Raw genomic sequence first — 21,430 nt, forward strand, 5'->3', positions numbered from 1 at the left:
TTCAATTATACATGGCTTTCTTTTAATGTGAGGGGGTTTGCAAGATAAAGAAAGGGAAAGAGCTTTAATAGTCTATGGTATCAGTCATATTCCTTGCACAAGGCACACTATTGTACTACAAATGAGGTGCATACACCTTGCCTCTTACAAGATTTGTAATTGTGACCTCTCTTTTAAGAACACACGTTCTCCATTGTTAGACTGACTCAAACTGTACTTGCAAGACATATATATCCTCCGTTAAGTTCAACAAAAAAAAACCCTTACAGAAAGCTCTTGATAATCAAGCTAATGGATGGACATCTTAGCCCTTGAAGTGTTGTGCATTTTTGATACTTTATAGCCTTTAAGTTCTCTTGTAGGGGTATTGCCAGTTTTAGGGGTAAAGTCTCCATGTGCTATAGGCGTCTCTTCCTTTTCTGCTCTAAAAGCCAAATATAGTATGGCAACCACATACAAGAGCATAAGGGGGAACACAATTAATCCTATAAATACTGTAGCCACCTTGGGCAGATTATTATGTACCAACCAACCTTCGAGATCTGTGCTCAGATAGTATATATTGATGCATACGATACTTGTTCAAAGAACCCATGCAACAACTGCAATCTACAGTAAAAATAAAATCAAGGTACATTTCAGCTTGAAATAAAATGTTAGATTCAATTTCGTCAGCATTAGCAATGATGGTGATGAGCATTTTGTTACAATCTATTAGAATATCAGTTGACCGTTTTAGATTTGATTGTATGTATTTCTCTGTATCAATGTTTCAGATTGAACAATCATTATTAGATTAGTTTGTGTGTATTTTTGTATCAATGTTTCAAATCACACTCTGTGATCTATTATCACGATGTTTAAGAATGCAAGGAGATCATGGAGTGCGATCAAAAAAGTTGATGTAAAAAAAATTATAGTGTATTTTTTTTCCATCAATGTTCTAGATCACTCTCGAAGATCCATCATCAGACAGTTTAAATATGCAAGAAGTCATGGAGTCTGATGAACCTTCATCTCTTTGTATTCTAAAACGTTTTGGTGATAGATCATAGAGTGTGCTCCGAAATATTAAAGTGACAAATATACACAATCAAAATCAAATCCAATTACTGATACGCACAGTTCTATTTGATAGAACTTTGTTTTAAACAATTTAATTAAGAAAATGGTAGCTTACTGCAAATGGATTTTTGTGGGGTCCCATCTTTCTCTCGCTGCTAGTGAACTTTAAAAGTGGGATGAAAGCAAATGGCAACTCAAATGACAAAATCATCTGCACGTCAAATATATGGAGAGAGTGAGCTAACTTTACAAGGAACAGCAAAATCTAAGTATAAATTTAATAAATAAACTGTAATTACATACAGAGGCAATGATAATTAGCTTTCCAGCACCAGAAGATCCACTTATGATGGAGACTACTAAGCTTGGTGCTATTGCAATGTACCGTGTTATAAGATTACGCTTCCATGTTTTTATTTTGAGGTTCAGAAATCCCTGCGGAATAATTTCAAGCAAAAAATGTTTTATTTTTTAAATGATTTTGAAATGGGGTATTTCGGGGGTTTGTAAAAATTTGACAAGGATTGTGAAAAAGTTTTGTGCATTTTAAGAAAAGTTTCAAATCATCACTTTCCAATTTTTAAATCTCTAAAGGCGATATCCATGCCCAAAAAATAAATTTCGAATGTTTCAAATTGGGGATTTTCTGGAGATTGTAGAAATTTGGAAATGTTACGGCCATTTTACCTGCATGACATACTGCCCTGCATATGTTCCTGTGATAGTTAAGCTCTGCCCAGATGCCAATAATGCAACTGCAAAAACCTTTGACCTCCATGCCCCAAGAACATTCTGCACCCATTAACATAGATACCTGATTTATATAACTAATTTGAAGTGCATATACCAATGTCAATTTAGCCCATGTTTCTTGAAAGTGGTCCTGTTGCAAATTTGCAGTCACTAATCATGATAATTTGATTCTTTAGCAATACAGTTAATTGCAAAACGGAAAAAGATATTTTCAAAATGATGATGTGTGGAAATGGAAACACCCATTTCTTGAAAAAAATGGTTATTGTTGGAGAAATTCAAATGCAGAGCAATTCAGAAAAAAGAAAGGAAGGTAGGATCATCTTACTTTGAGAAGAAATGAAGATTTGTTGAGATCCAAGTTATTACAGTTATCAAAGTTTTCAGGTGATAAGTTGGGTTTTGAACAAACCGCACCACTCACAGACACAATAGCCACGTTTATAATGCATGCAACGAACAGAGCAATCGCACTTTCTGCAACAAAATACTTGTATGCCGACTGCAAGATAAAAAAACCATTTTTCTATTGTCAAATCTTCTTGTATTCCATTAAATTTGATTGAACTAATACATAATATGTATTTCCTTGGTTGAATAAAACTCACATTAATTGCAGGGACAGACCGAGGTACTTTCCGGGAGAGAACTAAGGCAGAATGTAGAAATAAGTTGTGCCTGCAAGCGCACATGAAGTTGTAAAGAATCAAATTTTAGCATAAGGGGCCTTAATAGCTTAATAGTTTTGCCTTTCAGCCATTAGAACAGGATTTCTGCATCTTTATGTTCATAGTTCATTGGTTATAAAATCTATGCAGCTGAAAATATTGTTGATAAATGTGACTACACCCTGATCTAATAATCAATTTAGGACGAGCATCGTGTATTTAAATGAATGAAGTGGTAGCTGACATGTTTCTCAACTTATATAGATCCAACATCAATTATTTATGTTAGAAAAATGCCTGAACTTACGGCATAACGAGGGCTCCAAGAAGTGAAATGGCAAGACCAGTTGCTCCACTTCCTTTTAGCTGAGGAACGAACATACCTCTCAATATTTCTGTGGATTTGGCCTTTGCATATGCTAGCTCCCCAGTAAAGCAGCCCAACATTATGAACACCAGAAGAGCCACAAATATCTCCAACTTTCTGATCTAGACTTCATATGTAACTGTATCTTGATTAGAATTCCATAATCAAAAGAACAAGATGCATCGATGTTATTAGCACCTAAGAAATGGTTATCCCAAATCGTTGCATTCCAAGAAGCAGAAGTGTGCTTAGTCCTGTTATAAGAACCCCAACCCATACAGGTAGGTGAAGCAACACGTTCAGGGCAAAAGCAGATCCAATGACTGCAATACAATTGTCATGTCCCGCCCCGACCATCATAGCACTATTGACATTTTGTTTCTTTTGGACTTTGATAGTTAGACTCTAGATGACACATTATTACCCCCTATGGACATTGATATTTTGATCCTTAGACTATTTGATTTCATGTTATGTTATTGGGACATTGATACCTATATCATTAGGCTATATGATGATTCCTTATGATGTTACTAGGACACTAATATTCTAAGTAGTTTTTATGATGTTATTCAAATATGCTTACTTACCTTCTTGATGATCCATATGTCATGATTAAAGCTTATGTTATACTCAAGTGAATGTTTGATTTTTGAATTGTGGTCTCCATATGGTGCTAGATTATCATGTCTTAGCATATTTAGAGTAACATTAAGAATTCATGTATCATTTGAATAAACTAGAATTGTATACTTATATTATATTTGATGCATTGCTTAAGGTAGATTAATTCCATAATTTTCTATAAGAATAAATGATCATAATGTTTTACTATCTAGATTAGAGAATTGCTACAAATGTGAAGTGTGTAATGTGATATGAATGGAAATACATATTTCATATTAGTTATGTTATTCAGTAATGATAGAATCTATGTGATTTATATTTACGTTATCATTTTATCACCTTATTCTTGGACTACTGATATTTGCAATAAGTGTGCAGGAAAGAAGCCCATGGATTTATGGAGAACCTTGCTAGGTGTTTAGAAAAAAACCAAGGTTAACCCTAACGAAGGTATAACCTTTTTACCCTTTTATTTTATTTGTAAAACCAATTTGTGTGTATTATTGTGATTCTATAAAAGTAAATTTGTTTTTCTTGATGGCTTGCCAAGTGTGTTGTGTGTATTGTGGTGTCACTTGACACATGTTCTCCTTTGTAGCATGCTTAGTGGGATGGTAGGTAGTTGAGTGAACCAAGGAGTGGTTTGGTAGGATTTCTTTTCCCTAGGTGTATTTATGGGTCCAAGAGGGATTCTTTCCATGCTAGGTCGAATGCACACCTTTTGTGAATTTCTAGGAGGTTTACACCATCCCTAGGGCTAGTTTGAGGTCTTATTTTAAAGCCCATATGATATACCTAGGGGGTAGGGGCATTTTTAAGTATTATAAGCTTCCCTAGGCATTGAAAAGAGCACCCAAAAATTGTGGATTCTCAAGTTGGCCGAATTTGGAAACTTAAGCATCAAAAGAAAACATTCTTTAGAGAGAGTTGGTTGGAGAGTTCTTGGGGGGAGAATTTTTGGATAGATCTGGAAAAAGAATCTAAGTGGGGTAAATTTTGGAAAAGGGAAAAAAACAAGGAGAAGAAGATAGCTTAGGAGGAGGATTGTTGGTAAAAAGAGAGGGAGCTCAAATTTGCTTGGAAACCAAGTTGGTAACCTTATGTACCCTTGCTATGAAAGCTTGTTGTTAAGTAGATTATTTTTATTGTGGTATGCATGTGAGTTTTCTGTAATGTAGTTGTAATATGGTGTGTTGTAATGTTGTGTTGTGTAAGGTTGAGGGATCATGTTTCACTTTTGGTGTATGTGTGTATTGTGATTTACTTTGTGTTGTGAATTCATGTGTTCTTGTTGCAATTTTCTGTTTTGGGTGTGACAAGGTGAGTCTCATCTCTTGGGAGGAAAAGAGAGCCTTGTGAAGGTAAGGGGTGCATAGGGAATGTGTTGGGTGAGAGTCTCTCCTAGTGTAGGAGAGGGATGCCATATGGGTGTTATGGGCCCCATATGCCACCTTGCTGGAGTTATAAGTATTGTAAAGATGCCATGTGAGGGCATGTATGTGGTGTTGGGTTGCCTTGTGAAGGCATGTGTATAAAATGTATAGCCTAATGAAGGCATAGTTGCAGGTGGAGTCTCCTCAACATTCATTTTCCACCCTTACCCCTTGAGATGGATCTACATGTGATCCTAAGTGGTCTACCTTGGTTGAAAATTTTTGTGGTTTTATTTGTCAACTGTAAAATGTGTGAACAGTTTTGTAATGTGAGCATTGTGTTGTAAATGGTTGTTAGTAATGTATGTCCGCATAGTCAAGGTTCTCCCTACTCGAGGGTGGCCTTTAAAAGGCCTAAGGTTGGGAGGAGAGTACCATGGGCTTGTTGGTGTGTGTTGTACTGCAGGTTGTGATCTATGGATTGAAGACTTGAAGAGAAGAAGGATGTTGTCTTATTTTCATGTGCAGCAAAAACATACTTCCAAGTGAATTCTTATTGTATTAGGGAGAGTCACCCTTGGGTAACTCCCAATCTTGTGTTTTATGACAGCTTGTACGCTGAAAAATTGTATAAGTGGACTGTACTTGTTGATATGTTGCTACATTCAGTGATTAAAGAAATTTATATATCATGCACTATTCTATAGTATATAGAAATGAGTAAAGTTGTTATGTTTTTGTTTCTAAAATGATTCTAAGAGAAAATATGTGTCTCCATTTGAAATTGATACATTTGGTTATAAAGACATTTTGTTAGAATTTCAAATAATGTTCTAGTTGGAAGGAACTAAAGTGGTTAGTGAAGTTAGTTAAATGTATTGTAGTAATGTACATCAATATTGTAGATAAAGGAAAATAAATAAAGATAAATAAAAATAAATAAAATAAAATAAAAATGCTTTCATTGAAAAAGAAAAATATATTTATATTTGCTGGTTCCTTTGACTGTAATATTGGTGCACTACAACAATTTGATAACAATTAGTATCTGTAGGCATCCAAAACATACTTTTTATACATGCATCTATCACTTGTTCTTGACTTGTTATATTGATAACAAACTAATCCATGCGAATATTAACCTTCAGGAATGTCAGCTGAAATAACAGCCACTTCAGCTAGCATCCACAATACAAAGTTTAGTTCCTTAGGATACTCTGCTCTGTAATGTTCAGCAAGATGCATGCCTGGAACATAATCAAAGTCTCATCATTGAACATAATAAATATTGACATCAAATTATCCAAATTCATTATATTCTTATCAACTTTTCAAACCTGTACCGACTCCCAGTTTTGCTGCAAGAGATTGAATAATCAAGGCAAATACTGATGCCACAAGAATGATCCACAGAAGCTGAAAGCCAAAAGGCCAAAAAAAAAACCATAAATGATCGTCTTTTATAATACCAAGCTGCATATACATATTATTTGAATATATACCTCATATTTGTACTGTGCACCAGCCTGCAAGTCGGTTTGCACTGAGGCACATAGAAAAATTAGCAATAAACAATTAGTTATCTCGCAATTAGTTTATTAATGCAAACACATATCTAAAAAGGTATCTAGAAAGGTGATTAGACATTCATAGTAGCTTACAGTTTCCAGGATCAAGATATGCTATGCAAACCAGAAACCCAGGTCCAATAAATTTCAGTAACTTCCTCCAACTTGGCTTCTGTAACAGTTTACAACTTATAAATGATTAGAAGTAAATATATTAGACATCTGACAATATAAAAAGAAGGAAAAGTTGAAGTGAAGGGTTGTCTTTAAACATCACACACTAAGGAAAAAATTAAGCTTGAAAAATTTAAGTCAACTTTTAACTATTTAGCACTGTTAGCTTCAAAAACAAACCTTAGTGTAGGGTGTTTAAGCCATCAGGAAGTTGAAGAGACTGCTTACCACTGTGAGAAAGAATAAGGAAAAACAAATTAATGTACTATCTACAAAATGAATGTTCATGGCATTCCAACTAATTCTAGAAGACTATGATGTGACTTCAAAAGTCTCACAAGAGATGAAATCAAGGCTTCTAGGATGGTGTACAAAGAAAATGTATACAAACTAAAATTAACCTTTTTTTTATAGTAAAATTGCTTAAAATGAAACAAATGATTGCAGTGCTGTATTTCCAGATTCAATTGTGTAGAATGTATTTGCACGAATATTTCGAACAAATTCTATAATCTATCTGTTACAAACTAGGGTGGTTGTTGGATCAAAAAATCAACTTATCAATGCCCAATACAACCACTAGTTATAGAACACAGGAGACAGTTAATCTATGTCAGAAATTTTGAAAGAGAACGTTGACAATTATTCCAACACTATCATCAATTGTTTTCCTTTCTGTTATCTTGATAATATCTCAGCCTACCTCATTTTGGGCCTTAGTGATGGGCAATGCTCCTTCCTCTGAAGTAATCCAGGCTCCACTAGTTCTCTTGGCTTCTTCAGTAATGTCTGCAAACTGAGGGTGCCCTGATTGAACTTCCATTTCTCCAACACAAGAAACACTTCACAACTACAAAATGAATCCTTGTAACTTACTTTGCAAACTGTGAAGAACTCTCAGTTCCTGAAGTTATTCTTATAACAGCAGAGTTCAAATATAAAATATAATAATGGGAAAACAGGCATGAAGAAGGGATGGGCCTACAAGTGTTGTCAATTTGCTCTTTGGGCCTAGAATTTTTAGTTGGTGTATACTTGTTATTTGGGCATGTTGATATTGTGGGGCAGGGGAAGAAGATGAAACTAAGTGAAGGAAGTGGGGCATAGGGTTTAGCGTGAAAGAATTTGTTATTTTCTCAATGTTGATACTGTGGGGCAGAGGAAGAAGATGAAACTAAGCCTGTTTGGTTGCGGGCATAGGAATGGAGAATAGGCATGTAATATTGGGAATAGGAATAACTATTCCAATAACAGCTATTTTTTGGAATGGGTATAAGCTCATTTTAGAGGTAAAATGGGAATACGTATTCCTATTTCCTATTCCAAGTGACGAACCAAACAGAAAATAGAAATCGTATTCCAACTTTTCTATTCCTATTCCAGCAACCAAACGGAATGAAAGAAGTGGGGTTTTACATGAGGCATGAGCTAATCAAATGTCACATCCTGCAATCCATTTTAATGTCAACGGTCAACTTTACATACTGCAAATTAAATTATCTGTAGAGGCAACAACTATGACATATCTTGAAAGTGCAATTCATGAATGAAAATGTACTACTTTTCTTTTTTAATCTCTTGTTATAAATTTTTCTTTCAGGATTTTAAATTCATGCCTTTGTTTAGCTCATCTCAGATGGGTTATTTAACAGTTTTCGTAAATAAGTTGTTAACCATCTCTTTCATTTCCACACGGACATATGGAAGAAGACATATACTTTTTTTCTATCTGACATTGGGCAGCTTTGTTTTAAAATTTTGTTCAAACATTTGAACGTTGTGACTTTGCTTGCTTAGTGACAATGCCCACCTGCTAAAGCAATTTACTCAACGTATGAAAGTGAAGAATACACTGATAGCTGATAAAAACAACGTAATAATGACATGAATTGAAAGATTTGTACGCTTCAAGACCTTCAATATTTTATATTTTCTTTAAAATGTTGATAGGCCTGTGATGCTTTCCTTATGAAGCTCGCCAATCCTACGGTGGAAGCCACTTTCCCATGTCAAAATTCTTGGTATTTATATTCCCGGTTTTGGCGATATCATATGATGTCAGACGATGCTATATGTAATATGTACTCTGCAGTTACTTTTTATTAAAATAAATATTGTGAGACATGCCAAAGTGCAAAGCATAGGACTTTTAGTTTCATGTGTTATTTAAATAAATTTATAATGTTTTTGAATGAGTTGTTTTAAACATTTACTTGTACTGAAATATATTGGAAATTATCAGAATTAAATTATAATAATTTAATATTCTCTTTTATTTGATTTGTTGTATATTTTAAAAAAGTTTTAAATATGTATTTTAGTTTTTTCTTTATATTAAATTTACATGTATAAATGTAATAGCTTTGGTTAGTTTTCACATTCTAAATCAAATAATTGTAAAACGTAAAAATATTTTTATAAATAATATATAATAATTATAATATAGAATTATATTTTTTAGATATTAATATCAAATAAATTTATATAATATATATGTTTATCTACTCTCTACTTCATTATTTCTTTATATTTTTAGAACTTTATATTTTGTTTCAACATTTTTTATAATTTAAAGATAATTTAAAATCTATAAATATATAGATTTATAAAATTTTATATTATTATTTATATTTTTCGTAATTTTATCAATACATATGTTACAATAGATTTATAGATTTCTATAGTTTAGTAATTATATAGATAATTCAAATATACAAAAGTACAAACTATTTATAATATATAGAAAGTTATAAGTAATTAAAAGATAATTATTATAAATTTATATATTATTATTATTAGTAGTAGTTATAAATATATTTGTACAAAAAGAAATAATTTTTAGAGCTTATTATCTACTAAATAAGTCGTGTTAATTGAAGTGTATTGCTGAGACATAACAAAATCTAAAATCTACATTTAAAAAATAGAATTCTAAAAATTAAAAAAATATTAAGTACTCGAGAGTATTTTTAAAATCTACAATCTCATTAGTAGATGAAAAATTAAAAATATATTTCTAATTACTAATAATAATAATATAACTATTAAGAATAATATATACTAATATTAAAAGAAACCTTATAATTTGTTTGAAGAGAGTAATCTTAAGTATAGAAATAATATAAAACCTTATACTTTATGAATAGGTTAATTATTTTGTAAATTTTCTTTATTGTTGAACATAATTGGAATCTTTCATTAACTAACATAAAATACAAGTACTTGGAGTATTTTTTAAATCTACAATCTCATTAGTAGATAAATATTTAAAAATATATTTCTAATTACTAATAATAATAATTTATAAATTTCTAATAACTACCTTTTAATTACTTACAACTTTCTATATATTATAAATAGTTTGCACTTTTGTGGATTTGAATTATCTATATAATTATTAAACTATAGAAATCTATATAAAGATGTCAAAATCCATTGTAACATATGTGTTGCTAAAATTATGAAAAATATAAATAATAATATAAAATTTTATAAATAAATAAATAAATAAATAAATATATATATATATATATATATATATAGATTTTAAATTATCTTTAAATTATACAAAGGTCGAAATAAAATATAAAGTTCTAAAAATATAAAGAAATAATGAAGAAGTAGAGAGTAGATAAACACATATATTATATAAATTTATTTGATATTAATATGTAAAAATTAATAATTTTATATTATAATTATTATATATTATTTATAAAAATATTTTCATGTTTTACAATTATTTGATTTACAATGTGAAAAAATAATCAAAGCTATTACATTTATACATGTAAATTTAATATAAAGGAAAATAAAAACATATTAAAAACTTTTTAAAAATATATAACAAATCAAATAAAAGAAACTATTAAATTAAAATAATTTAATTCCTCGAGATAATATATATTTCGACACAAGTAAATGTTTAAAACAACTCATTCAAAAACATTATAAATTTATTTAAATAACACATGAAACTAAAAGTCCTATGCTTTGCACTTTGGGCATGTCTGACAATATTTATTTTAACTAGCTATATACATATTATATATTTATATAGTATATATACATTTAGCCGAGAGATATCAAGGCTTTAATTTTTTAATATAAATATTTTTTTTTTGTGTAAATTAAAGCCTCGATATATCTCGGCTAAATGTATATATATTATATAAATATATAATATGCATATAGCTAGTAGCATCCGAAGGGGATGTTAAAAGAATAGTTAGGGTCAAATTTAGTTAAGTGTTAACAAAGTGATTTTTAGTTGATTTATTATTATGATTGGGATTCATTATCATTTATAGGTTTAAAACACTAATTTTATTAGTGCGTCATATCTAGAGTTATTAAGAGAATTTATGATGATACAATTTTCCTAAAAGTAAGTTTTCACAAAAATTTACTATATAACATTAGATTAATCATTTGGTCGACAATTTTTTTTATTTTTATTTTTAAAGTCTATCATATCTAGATATATTTTTTAATTATAGGTTGTCGTTAATTTTTTTAGTCTATCACATCTAGATTTATTTTTTAATTATAGGTTGTCTTTAATTTTTTTACTCTATCACATTTAGATTTAATTTTTAACAGGTGGTATTTAATTATATAATATGTATATAGTTTATTGAGGATTATAATTCTAGTTAAAATTAATTTAGTGTTAAGGATATGGCATTTAGTTGATTTAGTATTATGTTTAGGATTAATTACCATCTAAAGGTTTATTAGGTTTAAGGTTATGATTTAATTTGGGTCAATTTTATAATATGAACTTCTATAGTTCTATTATGTAAAAGACCAATTTATGAATTTGACAAATAGGTCTAATTTAATGTAGGTTTGGGATTGTAGTTGCTTAGTTGAATACTAAAAAAATGTAGGTTTAATTTTATTCTTATTATATCTGTGTGTGTGTGTGTGTGTGTGTGTGTGTGTGTGTGTGTGTGTGTGTGTGTGTGTGTGTGTGTGTGCATGCGTGCGTGTGTGTGCGCGCGTGCGTGCGTGTGTACAAAATTGAACTTTTATAGGATTATATAAAGAATAAAAATTAGGTTCAAGACTTAAATTTTAACCTAATTGAATGTATGGGTTAGCACTCAAAATGGATTTAGATATTTCTATTTTCTCTCCCAATGTTCTTCTTTTTTTTGAACCTCCTACTCTCTAGTCACCTCAAAATTTTGTTGTAATGAAAAGCATAACATTATATTTTGATTCAATTTCAAATTAAAGACACACATAAAAATGTCAACAAAATATTAAGTGAACACAAAGCAAGATTTTGAACCTAGTTTGGATGGTTGTGAAATGGTTTCTCGCACAATCTCCTTCTTTATTTGCTCTATTTTTTTGTTTCTAAAATATGACAATGGTACATAGCTTAGTGGTTCTAAGGTATACAAAGTTTAGATATTTATATTTTCTCCCTTGATATCCTTCTTTTGTCTCTTCCTCCTGCTCTCTAGTGACCTCAAAATTTTGTTCTAATAAAAACCATAACATTAGATTTTGAATTAGTTTCAAATTAAAGTCACACATAAAAATGTTAACAAAATATTTTCTATGTAAGTGTGACTTTAATTTCAAACTGATTCAAAATCTAATATTATGCTTATGATTAGAATGAAATGTGGAGGGGACTGAAGGGCAAGAGGATTAGAGAAGAAAAGGAGATGGGGGAGAAAATAAAAATATGTAAACTTTGTATACCATAGAAAAATTCAAGAAGGCGAACTTCACATTACATCTCTGTACATTCTCAAGCCCCACTACATCCATTCATCATCCTCTGCATTGAGTCCCTTGGTTACTTGTAGTATTTGTATTTAAGAGTTTAGGGATTGATTGGATTAGGTGAGTGAGTTTAGTGAGAAATTTTTTTATTTTTACAAGTGAAACTAAAGAGATGTAAACTTTAAAACTTCAAAATTATATTAAAATAAATAATAAATAAAATACTATTATGAGTGAAACTAAAAAGGCTTTAAAAAGTTTTAAAAAAGATGTAACTAAATAAAATAAACACTAAATAAAATACTATAATGAGTAAAACTAAAAATTTACATCTCCTAATTCATACTATTATATTAGTACATTAAGAAAACTTCATTACCATTGTTTCCCATAATTGTATTTAAAAATTGGATATACTTTACACCAAAGTCATACACATTGTTCCCTTATATTCTATTGTGATGGTCCAAATATTAATGTACCGTAATGTTGAAATAGTGAAATGAAGTGATAAGCACATAAAGTTGTATTTTTCTATTCTGTTACCATGGGTAGGAAAACACTCATCCACCACATATATGAGATGTGAAAATGTCTAATATCTATGGTGGACGAGTCTTTAATTGTAAAGATTATTTATGTATATTTTATTTAAACAATAATATGATTATTTTTAAGTTGTCTAAAATAATCCATATCTCTTGAATACACTACTACCAACTATAACAATTACTAATCATAAAATATAAGAAAAAACATACATGTTTCAAATTATACCCAAATGAAAGTGTAACATATGCCACAAAATATAAACATGATTGATTATGTATATATACTTCAATACTATGGTCTTTTCTATCGGGTATGGATCTTAACTATAAACATATTTGTAAACAACTTCAACCATAAAAAATTATGATACAAACTAATTGTTACAATGAAATGACCTTATAAAATAGTCACCAATGAGAATAGTCTTATGACCTTCATTCTCATTATGATCATGTTGCACTTCTTCCAAATATTCTGGAAATTGAGATACTTAATTAAACATCTCCCATATCTTATCCACAACAATCTACATTTGCAAAATATCATTATCTAAAACATAATCTACTGACAACATTGTAGATTCAAAATGTTGAATCATTTGGTAACAAAATTGTAGCATAGACTTTTCACATTTATCGATTGGTGTTTGAGGTGAGCCATTTGAGTTTAAAGAAACAACTAGACTTGGTGCAATAATTTCAAATTCATTATCTGATAAATCCATTTTTTAATCATTCCTGAACATGGAAATATTTGAAGAGAGAATCAGATTCTATTATTACTTATCAATTAAAGAAGGAAACAAATATATAATACAAATATAAGAAAACCCAAATGACAAGAAGAAAAATAATATTCATATTGAGCTTGAGGCATAGATGAAGGGAAAAAAAATTGTAAAATATATATTTGAGAAAAATGACTGTAATGTATAACATAGGTCAACTCAAAAGATAACATATGTCAACTGAAAAGATGAAGAGAAAAGGCTAAAGGCTTTAGAAATAAAGCATCATGATTGTATATTTTAATAAGGTCTTTTCTACAACTGTTAAATAATATGCATTTGTGACATATTCGTATTGATAAGGTCTTTTGTACAACTGTTAAATAATAGTCATATTGAGTTTGAGACATAGGTGAGTTGAAAAGATAGCATATGTCAACTCAAAAGATAACATAATTTAACTATTTCCATAATTAATGTGAGTCATGAAATTTTCAATAATTAATAACAAATTCTAAAACAATTGAAAACATCTATGTAATTTTTTAATGTGAAAAAGAAGAAGTTAAAACTTACCATATATATCAAATTATTACACCCAAAAGGATATAAATCATATATTTGTGAAAATAAAATATTCATATAGAATATGTGAATGTAAACTATAATATTTTTAATAAACTTTATATATAATCCATATAAAGATAGTTGGAATGTTCACCAATTTTATAGTAACATCAAAGCTACATTGTTTGCAAAAAATAACAAAGAGATAAATATTCTAATTAGAATCACTATCACCATCAAATTGAACAATGTTTCATTGAAACAAAAGAGAGTTCGTAGGATCTAAAATATCAAACCAATAGAGATGTTCATAAGTTCTACATCACAAACATCATGTGTTTGTAACTCCTCACCTTATTCTTTGAAAATCACAAGTAGTTTGTGTCAATGTTGGTATTTTCTTTGCAACAATCTTCCTTGTTCTTTCATGGATCGATAGAGTCAAGAAGACCCCTTGAGGTCCCCATCTATCTACCACAACTTAATTCCATAGGGTGTTCTATAATCCACCAAACTGCAATCTAAAAATCTGACCATGATAATGATAGTTTGCTAGACCTTAAGTACTAGTTTGTAGAGACTGAAGCATTTTTTCTAACCAAATAGGGCCATTTTCTGTAGAGTCCATTGGATAAGGAGATTGCTCAATCCAAACCTTTGTAGGAACAAAATAAAGCTTTATGGGGTCATAGTCTTCACAACAAACTAAATACGAAAAATCAGGATCTTGGTAGAAGTGACCAAAATTTCGAAGAGCTGGTGGATAAAATTTCAACAACTCTGCTTCTAAAAGATTTCTTTTACAAGACAAATTATTTGTTCTTTCCTAAGTGTGTATTGTTTGAAGATCAAGATGATGATATGTGTCATCAACTTTAATTGTTCTTTGCCTCAACATTTTTTTTCCTTTTAATATCTAAAAATAAAAATAAAAGTATTAAAAGAGAGAAATTCTATTTTCTATCTATTCTATAAATAATATTTATTGAACCACGTTAAGTTCCTACAATGTATTAAATACAAATAATTGATGAATAATAATAAAAAATATTGAATGGAAATCTTAAACTTTCCACAATCATTTTTTTTGATAAATCTTTACCAACAGTTTTTTGTTATATAAAAGAAGAAAGAAATTATAGAAGAAGTACAATGTCCATTTAGAATGATGAACATCAAAGTAATATTCTATAAATAATATTTATTGAACCACATTAAGTTCCAACAATGTATTAAATACAAATAATTGATGAACAATAAAAAAAAATATTGAATGGCAATTTTAAACTTTCCACAATCTTTTTTTTTGGTAATTCTTTACTTACCAACAGTATTTTGTTATACAAAAGAAGAAAGAAATTATATAAGAAGTAAAAAGTGCATTGAGAATGATGAAAATCAAAGCAACAACATATTTGTTCTATTAATTTTTTGTCCAGTTTTGTTTTCTTTGCTCAAATAGTATAATTCCTATGTTTATAACATGTCTATATACAAATGCATATTATTTAATAGTTGTAGAAAAGACCTTATTAAACTATACAATCATGATGGTTTATTTCTAATGCCTTTAGCCTTTTTTCTTCAACTTTTATTTTTTCTAACTGTTTTTTGTTCTTCATCTTCTTGTAACAATCAAAAGAAAATGGTGGCATTATCCTCAGACCCTATAGTGACTTTACATGAGAAATTGCAACAAATGTCATTCATGTTCTTTCTCTTGGTCCAATATCAATTATTTCTTTTTCAAGTGTCAAACCTTGCATTTTATGTATTGTTAGTGCCCATGCTAGTCTCAAGGGCATCTAAGTGGTAGAACCTCTTTGTATAGCACTAATAGGTACTACTTTAGGGTGTTCATTATTGAATGGAAAGCCAAAGTAGGCATCAAATTTTACCATGACATATAATGTAGTTGAGATGGTGCACTACCTGGCTTGTACACTATTTCCTCAACATAACCCAAAGCTCCATTTACAAGGCCTGCTTCTATCCACAAGTTTGATGTCAGCATAACTCTTGATCTCCTTGAAATCAACAATTCAATATCAAGTTCATCAACACAATTATCATCTACTAAAATATAATTTGACATCTTTGTAGCAATTATACGTGCAACTAGTTCTCGAAGAGAATGGAGTTTTCTTTGATTATGTTTGTGAACATTATCATTTGTAGAGAATAAATGAACATTGTTGTCAAAATCATCATTTATATTTTTGGAATATTGCATGTTGTATGTGACATTAGTAATTTCCAATCGTCAATTGTTAATAGAGCATCTCTAATATTTGTGAGCAACTGGCAGAACTTATTTTGATCTAGATTCTCTCCCTCTTGTCTATAAATTTTTTCCAATGTGATCACAATCTTGAAGTCTTCCCATAGTATTTTTGTATGTCTCCTACTATCATATGCTACCTTGTCTTTCACACGAGGGAGTTGGCCAAGATCACCAACCAAAATCATTGAGATACCTAAAAAAATTAGCAATACGATAATAAAAAAAAAATTCACACTAATGTTTTTTGTTTCTCTACTACATCAATTATAAATTTCTTATAGAATACCTCCAAAGTTAAGATGGGAATTTTGAGGAAATGCTTGACGAAGTTTGGAGTCTATATTCTCAAGAAACTTCTCCCCAAGAAAGCTCATTTCATCTATTAAAATATATCTTATTTGACTTGGTTCTTCTTGGAAACTTGTCAAACATGTTCCTTCCAACTATCTAAAATCATTTACTTGAATCTTCAATTTGGAATGTATAGTTGAACCACCTATGTTGTATGTAGCCACTTTTGTCAGTGCTAGAATTGACAATGGACAACACTCAGGGAATGCAAAATCTTTAAAAAAATTATTGATTGCACTAATCAAAAATGACTTTCCTATACCAGTTCCACCCTAAATTATCATATACAAGGGTGTTACATTATCACTACCATTATAGTGTGTTGCAATAACATAAAATGCCCTTTTTTATTTTTCACCTAATTTACTGCTATTAATTTCTTGTTCATGTTGAAGATTTATAGTGCATCCATTTTCTCTCATTCTACCAATAAAATTGATTGCATCTGAAGTATATTCATCTAACCTGTATTGCTCTGACCAACTATATTGTCTATCCATGTCCCTTTTTCCTAGCATATTAACTTCAAAAATCTCCATCATTTGACCATGATTCATCCATGAGATGATTTCCCATTCATGCTCTATAATGTTACAAGGACCCATTACATTGTTCTCACTTCTAGATTCAGAACTTCCATCACTACTTTCTACATCGACTCTTCTTTCACCATGCCATGGAACATAATCTAGTGACTCCCAGTTTGAAAATACTATGATATTATCATCACCAATATCAACTTGAATGTCATGGAATGGTTTATACAACAAAAACTCTAAAAAGGAAAACTCAACAAACTTGTCTGATATACGTGGCGGAATAGAAATAAATTTTGGATATACTTTGATAATTGCAACCTTTTTTTTACTCTCCCACTTATTATCTTTCTTTCTATCTTTATTATATATCCATGCTCTAGAGGCATCAATTAAAGTGATGGAGTCCATAGAAATAGGTCTTCTTATATATAAATCTATGAATGATTCTATTTTCTTTTCAATACAATCTTCATTCTTTTTCTTAACAGGTTTGAATATTTTTTAGGAGACGTTCAGATTAACAAATATTCTACTACATTCTACCAATGGAAGTTCTAGGAGCATGTGACATGTTTCTTGAGCTCCAACATCTCTTTCAATAATAGTTTCAGTTAAATTTTTTTTGTAGACTTTGGATGCAAATTCATCAGGATTCTCCATATTTTCCAATCGTGTCAACATTTGATGGTAGGTCTTAGAAATTTTCTCTACTTTGGATGCATACTTTGCAATATACTTAATAACAACATGTGTTGACAAAACTGGTTGCCAATCTATATTTGATCTCCACAATTGTAAAATGTAACAATTATGTGAGTTGACTCTATCATCATTCTTTTGAGGTTCAAATTTTTTTCCTCCACATTTTGCATCTATATACAATTTTGATCCATTTTTATTTATTGCCCAAGGAGCATTATACCTACAATTTAAGTTTAGAAAGTTACAATGCAATAAATATATCATTGGATTAGTTTTGTCAAGAAAAAATGAAATAGATAGTACCTGTTGCCCTTCTATTTTTTTCAGACATGCTCCCTATTTACATATTGTATGTTGTTGTATGGTATTCAATATTTCTTCATAATCATAGTCCATGTTCATTTCTAATATTTGGCTTGTGTTTATGAGACATGGATGTTGTGCAAAATTCTAAAGTGGCTTGATGAAAACAAAGAATTTTAAATGGAGAAACAAAAAGATGGCATCGGAAATATAAGGATCATGAAAAAATAATTATAGAAATGTCTACATAATGAAAATCAATGTAGAAATACTTGCATATTTTTTTTAGTGCTACATGCCCATGGATTCCATGTATGCACAATATAATGGAAGAAAGATTCAACTTCTCTTACCTATTCTTCATTATGCCAATCTAACTTATCCATATTTGGAGCTCCATGAAGCCACAAAAAACCATGTACATGTGGAGATCCCCTATGCTACCATTCATATCTTGACCAAAAGTCTTTAACATTGAAGGTTTTCATCAAAATTTCTTTACGAAATATAGTATGTCTGAGGTGCATGTAGTGTGCAACAATATGAGGATAGTCTATAACATTCCATCTCCTCCACTTCTGTGCCTCCCTTGGATCTGATGGTTGAGTTGTAGGCATCAGTGCTTGTAGATCAGGCCAATACAAATCAACTACACTAAGTGTAGAGTAAATTGTGGGGGTCCCCAGTTGTTTGAGCAAATCATATAATTTTGCTTGACTTTTTTTCCAATATGACCTTGTACCTCTTAAGGTTGTTCCAAAATGCATTAATTTATTAGCAAGGTGTGTGCTAGAAATTTTTTCCATATGTTCTCATAACTCATCAATGGTCATTGGCAACTCTTCAATTGTTTGTTTTACGAAAACTAAACTAAAATTTTGTGTACAGTACCTCATTACCATGTTTTCCATTTAATATCTAAATCAGGGATGTCTACCAAAGTGATGATCCCTATACCAAATTAGATGCTTCACATATTCATGAAGGTATACTCTTCATAGACACATCTCCAGCCAGTCACATTGTCCATTTGGAAACAATGTTGGAAAGGCCATGTCTATTAAAACTAGCATAATATATTCATTCACTAGAGATGTACCTATTGGTGGCTAGTCAATCAAACTCATAGGATCTATATTGGGGCTATTAACCCATGCGTGTATGAGTTCCATTTCCTTTTGAAGATTCAATGGTCTTGTTGCCATTGATGTGGAAAAATTTATGTTTGTATCGTTAACCTCATCCATCTCATTTTGTAGACATATGATTTGTCTTGATTCATTGTCAACATCTACATGAATAGTCTTTAGTTGATGGAATATATTACAATCATTATGCATTTCAATGTCATCCAATGCATGAGTATCTACATGAACATCAGTATAAAATTTTTCATTTTCAATTTTATACCTTAGGGCACAATACACCTAATTTTTGTTAACTATAAGTCATAGTTTGTACCACATTGATATTTTTTTTGAGCTATTATTATAGGTAAGTTTTTTATTGGGCATGGTAGACTTTGATATACATGCTCAATATTTTGTGGGAAACTTATTGTGTGTCCCTTGTATTTATATTGCTCCCTATTGCATGTGTTATTTATAGAAGTGGACTTACACATGCAATTAACATTTCTTCTACTTGAGTCAAATTTGCAAGTTCAATTGTTTGTAAACTCGGGTCCATATTGTTTTCTATTGAGAATTTGTTATTTCCTTTTTCTTGCTGACACCAACTATAGATTGGACCTCCTTCTGTACGATTAATTTTAATGCCAACATAACACTCTTGACACATGTAGCACATTGCAAGCATAACCAAATTATCTAATTGACGTCAAAAGAGTTTTTGAAGGTTTTGATAACTATTTCCAAATATTTCATTGTAGTTCCTCTTAGTCTCTATACAAAAATCAACATCTTCATTTTGTTTACTCATGTTTTCATCCATAGAATGTAGTGGTGCTACACCTCTCAATGTAGGACGATCATTTTCACCCACTGATGCAACTATCAAACAATTATTATGGACTTTTATTTCTTCTAATATTCTCTATGTTCTTCTTCTAGCATTGTGTTGCCTATCTTGTTGGCTGTGAATGAGATGTTTATTTTCCTTTTCAGCTTCATTCATTTCATCTTGTCTTCATCTTCTATAATATTTATGATATTGCCTCCAACAATTCCTTCTGCCCACATTTCTTTCTAACATGTTTCTATTGGATACAATTGCCTAATTGTGTGTTGTCTTTGATGTCACACAAATGTCATATCAGTTATTAGTCAATGTCTACCGAGCTCAGCTGGTTAGCAAGGCAATTTTTAGTGTCTATTGAGCATTCCTGGACATTACTCTACATAGACAGTGTCTACCAAGTGCACTCGGGCGTCGAAGGAAAATGTGGTAGAAAGTAGTGTTAACTAAGCTTTCATGGTTAATGAAGGAAAGTTAGTGTTTACCAAGTTCACTCAATCTCCAAAGGATTTTGTAGGGTTCATAGTGTTAACCGAGCTTCTGTTGGTTAATATAGGAAATCTTTTTAGGAACAGCGTTTACCAAGCTGGGTTGACCAATGAAGGATTTTGTTTATTTGAGAAGTAAAGTTTAATTCTTTCAACTGTTGATTCTAGATGACCGAGGTAATGATTATTGGTAACTGTAAGTTGTAAATGAGCTGACCTAATAATCTAAAAGGTATATATTAAAGGTCAAATTGAGAATTCTAAATTATGAGTGAGTATGCAAGTGTATTGATTGTTTCAAAAGGAAAGTGTGAGTGAATTTGAAGGATGGTCAAATATCCTTGAGGAGCAACAAAGTTATATTTAATTAGGAAGGATCTAGTGAAGCAGAATAGAGATTTTTAATTAGAAATTTAGTTGCATCTCATTCAGGTCATTTCATTGTTACTTTCTTACCATTGTGGCAGTGATTCCAAAATCTCTTAGCAGAGTTGGTTTAATAGCCATTTGTAAATCCTCTAACAAGGTGACAGTTCCATTGAATTATTCTAAAGACCTTTTGTAAGGCCACTCCTAATAGGGTGATTAAATCCTCTAACA

General features: G+C 30.4%; 1 pseudogene; it reads right to left on the reverse strand.

Moving 5' to 3' along the window:
* Positions 1-288: 288 nt before the first annotated feature.
* On the reverse strand, positions 289-7,418 carry LOC149549219 (metal transporter Nramp7.2-like; annotated as a pseudogene).
* Between the last annotated feature and the right edge of the window lie 14,012 nt (positions 7,419-21,430).

Source organism: Cupressus sempervirens, chromosome 7 (genome assembly GCF_028749045.1).
Source record: "Cupressus sempervirens isolate cs-2001-9-10 chromosome 7, ASM2874904v1, whole genome shotgun sequence".
NCBI classification, from domain to species: Eukaryota; Viridiplantae; Streptophyta; class Pinopsida; order Cupressales; family Cupressaceae; genus Cupressus; species Cupressus sempervirens.